Below are 17,709 nucleotides of genomic sequence, written 5' to 3'. Positions count from 1 at the left end.
AAAATATAAAAATAAGTTTTAAATACCTATTTGAGATTTTCTTTTCAATAGATTTTACTCTACTAATATTTATGGAATACTTACTATGCATCAGAACTTGTGTTAGGTATCAGTATACAAGAAATAATACAAGGAGGTTATTTCTTTCAAGATCTCCACCATCTAGCGGGGGAGGAAAACTTTCAAACACACAGTTCCAAAATATCATCAGCAGTACAGAGAAAGGTATATGGTGCTATGGAATTCAGATAAGGAAAGGCTTAATTCTGCTGACAGTGGGTCTGAAGGTTTATCAAGGAAGGCTTCCCAAAGGAGGTGAGACTCACATTAGGTCTTGAAGAATGAGAGTTTCCCAGGCCAAAAAGAAAGAGCACTCCAAGAAGGGGGGATATTACATACAACGCCATGCAGGTAGAAAGATTATAGAAGAGGGTGACAGACTGGGATAATTGTGATAACCATTGTTAGCCTAATTACTGTTATTCAATGGGGAAAATGATATAAAAACAACCTAAAAATGTCAATTTTACATTTTTTCAGGTCTACCAGCTTGTCAGTATAAATTGAGATGAGCTCAAGGCCTCCTTAAGTAGAATCTTAACATGCAACTAACATATTAACAGGTTTCCCATTTATTAGTGTAGGATAATTCATTAAAAAAACAATGTATTCAGATTTCATAAGCAAAAGCATGCCTTCCACTTTAGTCTAGTATATCTAATTGTATGAGGACTGCTATTAACATTCAATAAATCATCTAATAGATAATTTAAATGTGCAGTAGTGTTCAAAAGCAAGTCTACTTTTTCAAAAGTAATCATAATTGCAGCAGAGGCATCATGAAATATTTGATTAGTACAACACTAAGGAGTGAGAATCATTTCTTATAAATGTACAATTAAAGAAGTTGTCAATTATAGCATAAATTGATCAGCATGTATATGATACAAAAACATGTTAACCTGAATAAGTTTAGACTATCAGAACTACTATTGTGAAATATTCCTTTGAAGCACTGACTGTAAAAAACACAGTGGAATCAAAATTATAAGAACTATAGATAACAACATTTATAGTTACAGAATTCTGATTATATGAATTCCAGGAATTAAACGTTGCACCATCCACTTTCATACAAAAACAAACTGGATAAATGAGTGATGACATTCATTTTGTCAGTTTACAAGGTACAGAAAAGCTTTATGTATTAATTCTGTCAATGAGAAAATAATAAATAATTTTGTATTTAATCCTATTTGAATTTAATTGAAACCCTATAGAGCATTCTGCGTGAATGGTTTTCAACAAAAAAGTGATGTCCTTAAAGAATAAGGAGCTTTAGCTTCCTCTTCAAACATAAGAAGCATTGACATTGAACTTCCTTCCTCTTACCTCAAGTGAATGATTACCTCTTGTAAATGAATTTTAGCAGAATTTTCCAACTCCAGCCTCAGTTGTTTCTTTTTGCTATTTGTTTTGTTGCTTTTTGAAATAAAGCTTCTCTTCCCTGTGCTTTACCCATCACTTGTGGCAGGAATCAATGGTACCTTAAAGATACCGACTCATTGGTGCAGAAAGCTAAAACCTGTCTCTTTAAAGCCCAACCTGGATCAGGACCGAAATTAAACAGGATTAACTCCTAATTTGTTCCTGTGTCCTAGCCTTCTATTGACTGTTCCCCAATCCCTAATAATTGTCCTTGTTCATGTGTAAGACACCGTGTCCTCTTCTTAGTTAAATGAGTCTTTCGTTTTGACTTTCTATTCTCAACTTTGACTATTTTTTTTGCTCTCTGGGCTAAAACTAATATACAGATACTGTTTTCCATTCCTGATCTCAATAGTTCATAGTTTCTGTTGAGCAGCTTATACTACATGTCACTTTAGAGCAATTTCCTTTAATGCTTTTATGCAATTTCCCTCAAGATGCTTTTTAAAATTTATTTTGTGTCTTCCTTCCCTTCCTTTCTCTTCCTTCCCTTGTTCTCGCCCTCTCTCTCAATCCTTGCAAACACACAAACACATGTACTTTTACTACATTATTATGTACCTGTTGATATTGTCTCTAGGAATTTCATATGCAAGTATATATTTTGTATCTCATTTTGACAACATGAAATCTATGCACAAGGAGTCATCTACTTCCTTTGCCCAAAAGCTGAGGCCCAGTAAATTGTACTGAGTAAGCAAAATTGTTTGGCTCATTTATTCACTAATTTGCTCATTCATTCAACAGATATTTATTAAGTGTTTGATATGTGCCAGGTCTTATACTAAGTGCTGAATTCAATAATCAATATAGCCACAAGAAATTTTTTATGATATTTCACTTTCTCTGCCTTACAGATGTCCTTTTCATGAAACATTCTCTTCTACCTTGTTTTTCTAGTATTTTCTGCTCATCTATCATGATTCAACTTAAATACAACGTTTTCCGTGAAATGTCTTCTAACCTTTATATGTTTATCAGTTTCTTGTCTTTGCTATCATCCTAGAATATGGGATGTTTCATATTTCGCAGTAATTATGTATTCACATGTCTGTTTCCTCCCAATTAGACTCACTTTGTAGGAAGAGACATGATCTCTTGCCCAGTACTTGTAACAATGCATGGCACATAGTAGGTCCTTAGTCAGTTGTATACATGATAATAAGAGCATCTACACGTACAAAATTTAGTATAAAGTCAACATCCAGCAGTTTAATAGTATTATTCATAATCAATCCCAAACCAAGTGATTCCAAGGACCTATAACGTTTTAAAAACTAGTATTAATCGAGACAAGTTTATTTACATAAAAAGGAATCTGAAGCAGCAGATTTGATTGCCACGTCCTCTAGAATATAACATATTCAGAAGCCCATGGGAACTTTATATTAACCCCTCTGTTGGGACCAGATAGATACTATAAGTTAATACGGTATATTATAAGGAAATTAATCCAAGGATTCTGTTTTTTTTATTGTTAGAAGAATGAAACATCCTCAACAATTTGCCTATGCCCATTACCATTTTTATGGTAATGACTCCAGATTTACACCTCCAACAGCATTCCAAGTGTCTTATCCATCTCAATACCAGTTATGTCCCATGGAATAACTCAGAGATATTGTAAACATTATCTTTTCAAAAGAGAACTGTCAATTCTACCTTCAAACCTCCCTTCAATCCCCATCTCTGTAAATGGCACTGTCCAACATCTCAAGTCAGAAACACAGGCACAGCAACCCTGACTTGGTCTTGATTCCACCTTTTCTATCTTCACTCTCATCCAATCCTTAACAAGCCCTGATGTCGTCATCCCAAATTGATTAAACCCTTCTCTCCATTTCCTATAATGTATTACATCAGTGGAGAGTCCCATTTCTTCCTGTGTTTAGTACTGAAACAACTTCCTATCTGTCCTCCTTATTTCTGATCCTGCTGTTTCTAATTCAAAGCGTTTCTTAAAATGTGTACTATATATACTATTCCTCAAAACCATCCAGTGACTTCCAATTTTATTTAGAATAAAATTTCAAATTCTTTTTATGGTTTATCAAGTATCACCTGCCTCTCTAATTGTTCTTACAATGTTTCAGCTTCAATGATTTTCTTTGAACTCCTGTAACACACCAAGGTCTTTACCAGCTCAGAGCCTTTGCACAAGCTGTTCTTTCTTCCTGAAATGCTGTTTCCCTGCAATCCTTTCATTGTTGGTTCCTTCTTAGCATTTGGATCTCTGTTCATATCCTCTGGTCATGCTCTTGAAATAGATGTCCCCTCAATCCCACAGAAACATGTAATTTTTCCATTTTTGATCGTTCGATTGCTTCTTAATTCTCAACAGAATTGGTGACTTTGCTTTAATAATACTTGTCTTTATTCATGTCTTACTTGTTTTCCCTCCTAGAGTATAAATTTTTTTTAGGCAAGTACTCTGCCTCCCTCATAAGTCTTTTTACCCCCAGGGACCAGTATGGCATCTAAAAAAATGTGTGTTGATAAGCAAATGCAATAAAATAAAATAACCAAAATAAAAAAAAAACTCAGTAGGCCTTAACTGAACAACTACTTTCTGCACACAGATATATCTATAAATTCATAGACCTTTAATATTCACAATAGCACTGTAAGGTGCATTGTATCATTCTCATTTAATTAATGCGAAAAGCAAGTTTCTCAAAGTGTTAGTACAACTTTTGGATTTTAATGTAAGTTCCTGAATCTAATCCCAGTCCTTCGTATTTTTTCATTCTATACTCCCAAAGCCATCATTTAATTTAAAGATAGTTTTTACCTCTTGTTGACATTTAACCATTAAATTTTTTTCCACCAGTTAAATTAAAAAGAAAAAAAAAATCCAGGAAAATAAAGTCCATGGCAATACATACTGGCATTCTGTCTTTGAAAACAACCAAAAAAAAAAAATCAATAAAAATCTACTACATAAACCTGCTGTAATAAATTAAAGATGTGTTAAAAGGAAAGAATGGATGCTTCTGTTGATAAGGCTCATGACCAGTGGCCAAAAGGCAATCTTCTGCTGTTCTTTAATAACTTGGTGTAAAAACTTTGGAAATTTTTATACCACTACTGTATCATAGCACTTTAGTAATAAATTACAGGAAGTAATAAGCATGTTATTTTCCTAAGTGTACTAAATTGTGAAACAAAGAGTTCTTCATCCAAGTGCCTACTTTCTGTTGCAAAGTCAGTTTAAGAAACCAGCTACAAAAACTCATCTTTTTTTTTTAATCCAACAATCATTCATAGAACACCTAATTGGCAGGCAGTGGCATGGTGGTTGAGAGTTAAAGCTCAGAAATCAAGGGTTCAAGTCTCTCCTCCACTCTGTGCCAGCTGTATGAAACTGAATAAATTATTCCTTTTTCTCATTATTAAAATAGAGTTAATAATAATGTCTATCTGATAGGGTTATGGGGGGAATAAAAGAGTGAAATGATTAAAATGCCCACTATGTACTAAGATCTCCAAAAAAATAATGTTAACTTTGGCTTCAGAATGATATGTTCTGAGGGGCATAAGTTTATGATACTCTGGGTGTTGAGAATGTAAGTATTATGGAAGGGATAACAAGGTACCTGGCAGAGTGCATGGAGTTAAATAACCTCGAGGTCTTTTAGGAACAAGCTATTCCCTTGCCATTTTTTAAAATAGCTTTTTTTGAGGTATAATTTGCACATCATAAAACTCACCCACTTAAGCGTACAACTGAATGACTTTTAGGAAATTTACAGGGTTATATAACCATCACCAAAATCTAACGTCAGAATATTTTCATTGCCTCAAAAAGATTCCTCATGCTTACTTACAGTAACAGCCATTCACACCCCCGCCCCAGGCAAACACTAGTCTACATTCTGTCTCTGTAGATTTGCCTCTTCTGGATATTTTATATAAATTGTATTATATAGTATGTGATCTTTTGTGTGTGAGTTCTTTCAGATCACATATATTGTGAAAGTCCAACTCTGTAGTAGCATGTCTCAGTTTGCTTCTATTGCTAAATCATGTTCCATTCTGTCAATATAATACATTGTTTTGATCAATCACCAGTTGACAGATTTTGGAGTTGTTTCTCGTTTTTGACTTCGACAAATCATGCTAGTATAAACATTTGTATACAAGTCTTTTTCTACACTTGTGTTTTCATTTCTCTTCAGTACATTCCCAGGAGCTCTCCTTTTCCATTTTATAGGAAAGATCTGCCCCTGAAAGCCCCCAGTGCAACTTGTTGGAAGTGGGTAGAGAGTTCCAATTCCAACTCACCAGTAACTACTGAGTGGTCAGCTCACACAGTGAAGTAGGAAAAAAAAAAAAGGCACATCAGTTCTTGTCTCTGCCCTTTTTCCCCTAAATCCCCTTGTGACTTTGGAAGATAACTGGACCTCATAGCATCTAGGCATCTTCACTTGTGAACCAACGGCAGAAACTAGATGTTCTCTGAACGCTCTTTTACCTTAAAAAACTTATAACACTCTTAGTAACTAAAATTTTATAAAGAAATCCAAAAAGCACAATCAATGGATTATCTCCCTTGCCCCTGAAATTTTCTGGGCATAGCCAGCACATAGCATAGTCACAAAAAAATATGATACCGAAAGCATTTGAATATTGTCTATTGCATGCAGAATCCAGGATTTACCAATTGGCACCTTACACGTGCCTGTTTTGCTCTTAAAATTCTTGCATATCACTGTATTTATCTGTCCATCTTTTGCTAAGGCAGTTACTTTGTTCAGAGTTAATTGGGCATAAAACAAACATCAGTACAAGAAAATAGGTGGATTGTTTTAATAAACATTTAAAAAGTATAAATCCAAGTAACTATCATTACCTCCAAAATAGTCACCTCACTGGGTTTACACTTCTTTATTCTGATATCACTCAGAGCATACTTGGATATTTCCCTTTGGAACTGCCCTCCAAACTAGTGGTATAGCCAATTTCTAAAATTAATTTTCAAACCTTATTATGAAATGTTTAGCTTGTAGAAAGAGGTATAAGGAATACTACAATAAGCATGCATGTACCAATTGCAAAGCTTTAAAATAATTGATTACCGATGCTCTGGGGTCTATTAGCACCCTCTCAACTTTCTCTGTCCTTACCTCCAATAATTTCTGCACTTGAGCATGACTGTCCTCACACATATATTTATAATTTTTGCATATGTATGTTACCCTATGTAATATACGATATTGCTTTCCTAGTTTAAACATTTATATAAATGGTATCAAAATGGTATCAAACTATATGTATTATTTATCAGTTTGCTGGATTCACTCAATATCATGTTTGGTGAACTTATTTACATTGATACGTGAGTTCTAATTCGATATTCACCTTGTATAACATTAAATTTTTAATAAACCACAATTATTTATCCTATTTCCTATTGATATATATTTAGATGACATCTAGTATTTTGCTACCACAAACACTTTAGTTGTAAACATTCTTGTATCTTTCTTCTCTGTGTACTTATTGAGGGGTTCCCTAGAGTTACCTTCACCTAGAGTTTCATTACCTAGGAATGAAATTTCCAGATACTGAAAAGTGAACACCTTCATTTTTACTAATTACTACTGCATTTTCTCCAAACTGCACCCATTTTTATTCTATTCATCAAGGTATAAAGCTCCCATTTGTGCACAACTCCCCAAAACTCAGTACTGTTAGACATTTTAATTTTCCCAGTTGCCAATTTGATTCTTAAATATCAAATTTAACCAACAATAAGTGACTATGTCCTTTGAATAGACCTCTGTGCTTGGTTCTGTGTGGAATGCAAAATACGATATAGTGGCAGTACTACTGAAATTGGAGGAACCAAAAATTGAGCCCTCACTCCTGCCGTCTGTGAAAACCTGAGCAAGTTTTTAACTTCTTCAAGCCTCAGTTTCTTCATCTGTAATATGAAGGGTTGGAGAGGAAAAACTTTCAAGCTCCTTTCACCTTCCATCCTACTTGACTTTATGATGCTCTATGGGAGCTTATAAGACAGGAGGAGATGCAAAACACACATAAGTAACTTTAACAGCAGACCCAAATATACATGTAAAGGTTTTGGGAGAACATAGGACACAGGATCTAAACAGGGGCGAGGAAGAAACTAGAAAGGTTTCACCAAGCAGATTGAATGAGATTCACCAAGACGGTATGGATGGAATGGAGGAAAGACATTTACGGAGAGGAAAGAGCATGGCAGGTGGGGTCGTAAAAGAAGACAGTGAAAGGAGAGGGGCAAGGATAGGGAAAGGGGCAAGGATATGGAGAGAGGCAAGGATAGAGAGAAGGGTGTGGCTGGAGCAAAAGGTGTTTAGGTACATGCTGGGAAGCAGAGAAGATGAGGCCAGATATATTGTGATTTTTATTATGTCAAACTGTAATAAATCTTTGTTATGTTATCAATAATTTGATTTTTAAAACCCCTCAAAGCAATGTGGAATCAAATCTGCAAATAAGGCAGACAGTCATTTTATTTTCACTTTAAAACGATGCCATGAAACCAATTTCTTCTGAGGCCAATAGGCTGGTTCTACAGTCACTTCTCAAGCGGGGCTGCTCAGGGGGTTTGAGAAATGGAAAGAAGCATTGCAGAAAAAAGAATGGAGTCTCCTTGGGTGCAAGCTTTGAACAGACATGCTCCTTTGGATATTTGAATTTTATCAGGTGGCTTAAAAGATTCATTATTTTATAGTTATATTTGGTATTGAAAATTCTCAGAACCTGATAGAATTTTAGTATTCCCACAAAAGATTTTTAAAGTACAAACATGGTTTTTTTTATTACTGGGAGGAAAAAAAATGCCTTCTAAGAAGCTTCAACTGCCTATGGTAAAATGGCTGAGAATTTTGAAAAAAAAAAAACAATTAATGTACCTCATTTTGAATAAACTGATTTATTGTTGGTTATAAACATGGACCTCACAGGCAAAATACCTGGGTTCAAATCTGGACTTTCCTATTGTAAAGTGGAATATTTATTTAAGCAAGTTATTTAAGATCAGTTTGTTAGCATTAGGATTGCATTTGGCTACATGTAACAAAATACCTAAATCAACTTCTTCCACCCGTTTAAGTGTCTTGTTTTTCTTATATCATAGGAAGTCAGAGGGGGGCTGCTGAAGACCGGCTCTATGGTATTGCTAATGACCCATGCTCCTTCCAGCTTTCTGCTCCACCATTCTGGATATGTAGATTTTGTCCTTGGTTTCAAGATAGCTCCTTTATCACTAAGCATTGCTTCTGAGTTTGAAAAAGAAACAAGGGAGAATGAACCAAAATCCCTCCCTTTATAAGACTTTGTATTTTTAACTTGGGAGGCTGAGGCAGGAGAATGGCGTGAACCTGGGAGGTGCAGCTTGCAGTGAGCCAAGATCACACCACTGCACTCCAGCCTGGGTGACTGAGCGAGACTCCTTCTCAAAAAAAAAAAAAAAAAAAAATCCAGAATCTACAATGAACTCAAACAAATTTACAAGAAAAAAACAACCCCATCAAAAAGTGGGCAAAGGAAATGAACAGACACTTCTCAAAAGAAGACATTTATGTAGCCAAAAAACACATGAAAAAATGCTCATCATCACTGGCCACCAGAGAAATGCAAATCAAAACCACAATGAGATACCATCTCACACCAGTTAGAATGATGATCATTAAAAAGTCAGGAAACAACAGGTGCTGGAGAGGATGTGGAGAAATAGGAACACTTTTACACTGTTGGTGGGACTGTAAACTAGTTCAGCCATTGTGGAAGTCAGTGTGGTGATTCCTCAGGATCTAGAACTAGAAATACCATTTGACCCAGCCATCCCATTACTGGGTATATACCCAAAGGATTATAAATCATGCTGCTATGAAGACACATGCACATGTATGTTTATTGCAGCACTATTCACAATAGCAAAGACTTGGAACCAATCCAAATGTCCAACAATAATAGACTGGATTAAGAAAAGGCAGCACATATACATCATGGAATACTATGCAGCCATAAAAAATGATGAGTTCATGTCCTTTGTAGGGACATGGATGAAGCTGGAAACCATCATTCTCAGCGAACTATCACAAGGACAAAAAACCAAACACCGCATGTTCTCACTCATAAGTGGGAATTGAACAATGAGAACACATGGACACAGGAAGGGGAACATCACACACCAGGGACTGTTGTGGGGTGGGGGGACGGGGGAGGGATAGCGTTAGGAGATATACCTAATGCTAAATGACGAGTGAATGGGTGCAGCACACCAACATGGCACATGTATACATATGTAACAAACCTGCACATTGTGCACATGTACCCTAAAACTTAAAGTATAATAATAATAAAATTTTAAAAAACAAACAAAAAAGACTTTGTATTTTTATCCAGAAGGGTACTCCAATCAAGAGACTTACTTAAGTCCCACTGGTTATACATTGTGGCATGGGAACCTGGAAAACCATTTTTTTAAAAAACATTGCTGAGTGCATAGTGCATTGCTATCCTAAAGAAAATCAGGGATCTTTTAGTAAAAATGATGTCTAGCCAGGCATACTGGCATGTGCTTGTAGTCCCCGCTACTCAGGAGGCTGAGGCAGGAGAATGGCTTGAACTTGGGAACCAAAAGTTGCTGTGAGCTGAGATTGTGCCACTGCACTCCAGCCTAGGTGACAGAGTGAGACTCTGTCTCAAAAAAAAAACAACAAACAAAAAAAACCAAAACAACAATGACAACAAAAAATGATGTCAAAGTGAGAATTTGATAACAACAGTGCCTGCTATATATTGAAGAGTTATTTTGAAATTTAAAAGCAAAAAGAAAGTCATAGCATATAGTAACAATTCAATAATTCTTACTACCAAAAGGATTATACTAATGTGTAATTAATAATGTTTTATATATAAATATATATATTCCTCCAAGCACACATTAATCCTTCATGGCCCAGATCAAATACCACATCTACTAACACCCTTCTCTGATTTTGCCACTCAGATTTTTTTTCATCACTTAATCAGTTATATTTGATGAAACACAAACTAATCTGACAAGTAAACAAAAAAGGCTTGTATTGGAAAGATACAAAACTATAGAATTCAGAGTAGAGTTAGCTCCTGTAGGTTCTATAGGAATCTATAGAAACATGGGAACATAAATAAGTTTCATGGGGGTAAACACCACCAAGCTTGTGTTTTTGCTTCTTGAGCTACCATAGCAGGAAGTAAGTCCTTGATTCCTACCAAGATCCACAATGGGATTGCTCTTAAATAGGCAAGTGCTTTGCTGCTAGACAGATAAAGCATGATTGCTGTCTACTATAGGGTCACATGCACGTAAGTGGTTGACTTTGGTCAAATGACACTATGATAGCTCAGTGTTATCCAATTACAGAAATGCCTATTTGTTCACTGAAATTCTGCTGAGTAACTGTAATAAGAATGAGAAGGAAATTGTTTCAGAGAAAATTGCGTGAATAAATTTAGAAGAAGTAACACATGGTTTTAATTCATAGAATGACAGGTGGAATGATTCAGTTTAGACGTAGGCTATGGAAAGGCACTTACTAGCAGCTTAAAAAGCAAAACAGCTAAGCAACATAATATACAAATTGAATACATTTGAATAGTAGCATGACAAGGTCACAACCATGCCTTGAGAGACTATCTGGTCTGTTAATTGTATAAAGAAGCAGAAACAATAATTTCCTGAATATAGGTAATAGATCTATCTATGGGATCTGAAGTGGGGATAAATAGAAAGGGAATAGGTGAGAAAATTAGGAAGACATAGTGGGGAAAAATTGCAATTGGAGATTATATTTAGGAAGCAAGGATGGAAGCTTTCAAGATCTCCTATGATTTCAAGCTTGGGTGAATTGGTGGTGCCAGAAAAGCAATGGAGAAACAAAAGGCATGATAGGCAGAGGAAGAAGATAAGAAGATGCATGTCGTATATGTTGAGTTTGACATCCTAATAGAATATCTCTGAGAAAATATGCAGAATTTGGATTACACAACTGGTGCTTACCAAAGAACAGGGCTGATGGTATAGAAAACCTTTTGCCATTTCTTATAATTTTCTACAGTTTCCTCTACTCTTGTATTCTCATCAATCCATCAGTTATTTCTAATTTCTACATTTGTCTGTATAATGTTATCTCTGTAAGGTGACTTATCTCTGTATACCATAGGCACTATTTTCCCTACTTTACAAGAGGAAATTGAGCCTCAGAAAGAGCCTACTTACTTTTCTTCTTACTAACGAATGAAAAGGCAATGTTAATCATCATTTTTCCCCCTAATCAGTGAGCTATGAAAAAAATTGGGGGTCCATGCAAAATCATTATTATGTTTAAACTGTAACTCTACAAATTTATGATCGCCTAAAGCTTTCCAAGATCCAGTATCTCATCTGTTGGCAGATTTTTCAAATGAATTCCTACTCAATGAAAAACAGTTCATTTACATTTTAAAAACCTTGTCAGTATTAACCAGATTATTCCTTCTAATTATTCTTTAGGTCTGATCTTAGAAAACTATTTGAAGCCATCTGTTATTTAAATTCAAGTTTATTGCACTTAAAAGAACAGAACTTGATTTATATTATGTCTGATTTGTTCTGATATATATAAAATAATAACTTGGCAGGATCTCATAAACAGCAGTTATAGTATAGTACAAGGCTGTAGTATAACTGCCACTGAGATTCATTATCACACACATCTTCTAAGGGCATCTAAAGGTCATACACATTTCAGAATTCTGTCTGTAATCACTATACACCCTGCTGATATGCAACCAGAAAAACATTCTACTCTTAGAAAAAAAAAAAAAGGTATATTTCTAGTTTTCAGAACACAAACTTCTCAGATACACAAACAAGGCTGCAGTTTAGTGTGAGACTCAATAGCCAAGTATATTTGTGGTAACTAAAGCTTCAGTGGAAAGAAGCATTAGGTGGATTTTTCAGATTTGTCTCAACATGGCCAGCTCCATATATTACACAGTCTATATTCTATGTGCATAGGGCAGATAAAAGGCTCTGTAATTTGTTAAATAGTATCCCAAAATATTAATGTTGCTGGGAACCTCAGAATGTGACCTTATTTGAAAATATAGGGTATTTGTGGACAAAATTAGTTTTGTGGATGGATGGATGAAAGTGGGCCCTAATTTCAATAAATGGTGTTCCATAAGACCACGTGAAAACACACAGCGGGAGGAAAGCTATATGACAATAGAGTCAGATTTTGGAGTAAGTGACAAGCCAAGGAACGCTGAGGATTGCCAAGAACTACTAGAAGCTAGGAAGAGGGAGGGAAGGATTTTTCCCTAGAGCTTTCAGAGGGAATATAGCCCTGCAGACACCTTTCTTTAAGACTTCTGGGCTTTAGAACTGTGACAGAGTATATTTATTTTGTTTTACGCCACCCAATTTTTTACAGCAGCCTGGGAAACTAACACTGGTTCTAAATGACACATTGACAACTCTAATTCTGTTTGCTTCCCTTACATAAGCAGAGAACCACTTGAGGTGATACCATCTCCACACTCCTCCCATATCCTTGGTAAGCAATTGTGCAAACACATGGATAAAACACATGCATTTTGATATCTTTATGCAAAAGTGTCTTCAAATAAAAAATAATTTAAGAGAAATTCTAATCAAGTTTAAAATTACATTTTAAATCATTTCCTTTCATTAACAATTCTTATTGCCTTCCTAAATGTGCAAATTATTGGCATCCAAGGGACCCAAGGGAGTAAGAGGAGTATGACATGATGACAATATCTCCTTCTTGAAACATTTAAAATTTAATCATAATAACCTGGACCTTTTGCTTCTTTCTTACCATTTCTGAGATATATGAATCAGTTCTTGGCCTCAAGTCTTTGGCACATTTTTGGTGGGCTTGTTTACAAACTACAAATGCTTTGTGGTTTCTGCTATCACCACAGTTCTGATGGCCCCAAATCCTCAATCTTCTTTATCATTAATCTGATTTGGAGCCTGATATCTTCAACTGTTTTCCATAGTTGACTGACTTGTTACTTCAAACTGAACATTGTGCAGAATGCAAGATCTGCAATCAACACGGTGCTATTTGGTAATATTAATCACATTCTTTTCTTTGTGCTTTTGTCCCCTCTTATAAGGACTATTTTTCTTTCCTGCCCCACACCAATAAGAAACAAGGATGCAACAATAACAATGACAACAGACCTAAATGGAATCTTGGAAGCATGCTAGCAAAGCTGATGCTTCCCCCTGCATAAGCTAGCTAAGACCAGGCACGGGGTAGGAGGAAAAGAGACAAGATTGTGACTCAAAAGTGTAGACGGAGGATTCACCAGAAGGACAGACCCAGGAAGGTGGGATCCTGACCATGCTAGAAAAAGAACATCCATCTCAAGGGTAAGGAGGGGATGAAAGAGAGACAATAGATTCATCCCCTAGGGATAAAATAATTGAATGTCTTGCATACATATATAATATATGCAGCATAGGAAAAAAAGTTACTTGTGACTATACAAAGCTATTTTTATATCATTTCCTTTAATCTTCAAAACAACTCATTAATAAATATTGTCACTAGAGGAAATTGAAAGCTTAAACATCATGCCCAAGGACACACAGCTACTAACTGCTGGAGTTAGAACATACTTCCTCTGACTATAAATCCACTGTCCTCTTTCCAATTTACTTTAGTTTATAACCCATGATTTATTTGCTTTTTTCTGCATTCTGAGAACTTAATAAGTAAAATTACAAATGCCTTACCCAATCGTTCAACGAAAAAATTTATTCTCCCCTTATTCTCTACTATTTCATATATGAAACACTTAATCGTGTTGCTAGGCTCACAGCTTGCTATATCCCCTTTAGGAAAGAAAAAATCCTGCCACTTATATATATGCACTTTTATTTTCCTCCCTGTGAAATGTCCTTTTCCTGATACAAGTCCTCCCTAAATGTCAAGATTCAAACACATCATTCTCTGTCCATTTTGTCAGCTAAGGGGCAGTAGTCTCGGTGAAGGTGATTTAAGCCTAGAGCTAAAGAGCCCTAGGTAGTATCATGTGTTTTGAGTAAAAAACTGTTCATTTTTTTCTGAGCCTTGAGTTCTCCTCCCAAGGACTACTTCCTGCTCTCCACTTCCGTAAGAAAATGCTTCAGCCTGTTTGGAACCAGCAACATAAGAATAGAGAAAGAAAGGGCTTATGAAAGATGGACCCAATTATAGTAGTCTGCATTTTCTTATAATACTGGTGACAGCAGCAAAGTTGTGAAGCTGCTTTTAAGTCTATGATAAATAGGCTTAAATAGAAAAAGTTCTGCAGGTCCAAAGTCAATAAAAATGTGCATAATGTACTTGGAGTTAGATAGTAAATGAGGTCACAAATGCACTGAAACTGGAACTATTGGAAAGCCATGGGTGTGTTTAGGTAGATACTACTTAAAAAGAGAAAGAGAGAGAGAGGAAAAAAAAAATAAGAAAAAGTCAGGAGAGATGCCAGAGGAAATTCGGAAAGCAAGAAATCTATGTCCTATGTCAACCTCTACCTTTGATAGGGAAAGCAGCTCTTTAGGGAGTTATACATCCCCCATCTTGCAAGTGTATCATCTCTTCTCAGTCAGTAAAATAGCTTCTATCATGATGAGCCTGTTCTTTATTCTCCTTGAAACAATTCGACCCATAGAACAAAAATGCTGCTTGTCTATGAAAGTCTTTACCAGGATCCATGAGCCCAAGGCATTTCCCTAGAAGCAGTCTTTCTCAAATTTATTGTCCATGAGAATTACCTAGGAATCACAAAATGCACATTTTCTAACTTCACCCTCAGAGAGTCTCAGGGGGAGCTTCAAACATTCACATTTTTAAAGGTCCCCTGTAGATTCCGATGCAGGCTCTTTTTTGCCACACCTGAAACTTATAGGCAGGAAGAAACAAATGCTCAGAGCCCTTCCTATGTGCCAGTTACAGTTCCAAGGGCTTTCTCTGTTCTCCTGTTGTTTTTATTAATAACTCATTAACTTATCACAACCACACTCCGAGGTAGATGCTATGAGACCCATTTTACCAATACTGGTAAAAGTCACAGTTAGTAAATAAACATAATTCAAGTCTCTGGTCTGTCTCATTGCTGTGCTCTTTTTCACTCCAACACATAGGAGTATGACTGTCTAGGAAAATAGGTTAACAGAGGAGACAAAGAACTCAGGAAGCATACAATTATGTGCACAAGACGTGCTGACAAAGGACTATAAGTACAGTCAATAAGAATTAGTGGTGGATTTTCCAATAACCACAGACCCTGATAAGTCTATAGGACCAACCTACAAAAGGAAGTTGCGTGTTGGGTGAAGGACTTTATTGGAATCCATCTAATGTGGACTGTGAGAGAAATGTTAAGTTGCCAAGGAGAATAAAAGCTTCATGTGGCTTGTTCACTATGGGAAATGAAAGGTCAAGAGAAAAGTGGGACTTCAGAGGATGAGGAGTGAAATAAGCCCTGGAGCCATCTGTGGATGTAGCATAAGATCCATAAGCACATTATTTCGTAGGATTTGCAATAGCCAAAGGTCTTGGAAACCAAATTGCAAAGATCAAGAGAGAGTTTTAAGAAACAGTGGGGCAGATAAATTATATTTGTTGAATCTAAAGGAGCAGCTACTAATCCAAAGAAAAAAATGGAATTTATTGTGTTCTGCTAATCCTGAGTCAGACAGATATAATGCAAGAAAAAGAAAAGATGGAATGAACCAATCCCAGCTGACCTGGCATATTCCCAGGTACTTTCAAGTATGTTATCTTATTAAAGCATCACAAAATCCCCAATATGTAGGCAGAATAGGCATCAGTATTCCCAATTTCCAGAAAAGGAAATTAAAGTAACAATATTGATTACTGTTGTTATTTTTAAAGGTAATTCTTGAAGTCATGTTGTTAGTAAATGTAGGATCTGGGACTGCCCACAGGCATTCTGACTCCTATGTTAGTGCTCTCTTCAAATACTGACATACACAGAGGCATAGACACTACAGAACTCAATTCTGACAGAAAGTTCTGGTGTCCACTGCACCTGTGTATTGTGTAGGTGTGGTGGTTTTAAAGATACATCCATACTGTTTTCAATATTCTTCTCTTCCAGTGGTGGAGTTTACTTCCCCTTGCCTTGAGTGTGTATTGGACTTAGTGACTTGCTTCTGGACAACAGAATAATGCAGAAGTGATGGAATGTCACTTCTGAGTTTAGGTTACAAAAAGACTGTAGCTTCTGTCTTGGGAGGGCTCTCTCACACTCTCTCCTTCTTGGATCTTGCTCTGAAGGAAACCAGCAGCCATGCATGAGGATACTTCAGCAGCTTATGGAGAAGTCCATGTGGTGAGGAACTGGGGCTAGTCCACAACCACCTGAGTGAATCTGAAAGCGGATCTTCCCCTCTCTCAAGCATTGGGTTGACTGCTGGCCCAACCAACAGCTTGTCTGCAACTTCATGAGAGACCTTGACTCAGAAGCACTCAATTAACTCATGAAAACTGTGAGATAAATTTTTGTTGTTTTAAGCCACTAAGTTTGAGGTGATTTGTTATATAGTAATGGATAACTAATATAGCAGGGAATCAAATGATTTTTACATCATAGGCAATTCTGATTTATTAATCAAACCACATATTTAAACAGAAAAACTTTGTCCTACTCCAGTGGAACCACTTTTTAATAAAAAAAAATTAGACCTGTAGAAATAAGGAAGCTTTGACTATCAAGGAAAGCAAATGGAGGCTGATGGCCAGGGTACACTCCCTGTGGAAAGCTGGCCTCCTCACCAAATCACCTCAACATTGCTGAACTTGTTCCCATTTTCTTTATTAGCAGAAACTGCACAAATTAGAGACTTAATTGAGCTAACAACCATCCCATTGAAAATATGAAATTTCTCTGAAGGTGTTTAAATGACTAGTTATCCACTCATTAGTTGGAATTAAAGCCCATTATGCTCCCAATAACTCACTGCTAAAACGGCCTGTGTTGAGAAATGGAGGATTTGATGAAGGCAGGTGGCACGGTATTATTTCATTTTGGAGCACTTTGGGGGCCTGGGTAGAGGTCCACAGTGGGCTGACACTTTGGAAAGGAATGATGAAGTGGAGAGAGGCATCTTGGGTGGAGTGGCACAATGCCAAAACCCAACTCAGGCAGTGTAAAATACAT

At 36.3% G+C, this 17,709-nt stretch overlaps 1 long non-coding RNA gene across 2 annotated transcripts in view; it reads left to right on the top strand.

Moving 5' to 3' along the window:
- LOC131381717 (uncharacterized) overlaps nt 1-17,709 on the top strand; it is a 49,185-nt gene that overhangs the window by 25,119 nt on the left and 6,357 nt on the right. Inside the window, exon 3 of one of the 2 annotated variants that reach the window (XR_009210610.1) lies at nt 13,651-17,038. This is a non-coding gene — a long non-coding RNA (uncharacterized LOC131381717). Of the gene's footprint in view, nt 1-13,650; nt 17,068-17,709 lie in introns of those variants that run through there. The other variant, XR_009210609.1, reaches the window with a different exon arrangement.

The sequence above is a fragment of the Hylobates moloch genome, unplaced genomic scaffold, assembly GCF_009828535.3.
Source record: "Hylobates moloch isolate HMO894 unplaced genomic scaffold, HMol_V3 SCAFFOLD_17, whole genome shotgun sequence".
Classification (NCBI taxonomy): Eukaryota; Metazoa; Chordata; class Mammalia; order Primates; family Hylobatidae; genus Hylobates; species Hylobates moloch.
This window is presented reverse-complemented; position numbering and strand designations above follow the sequence as displayed.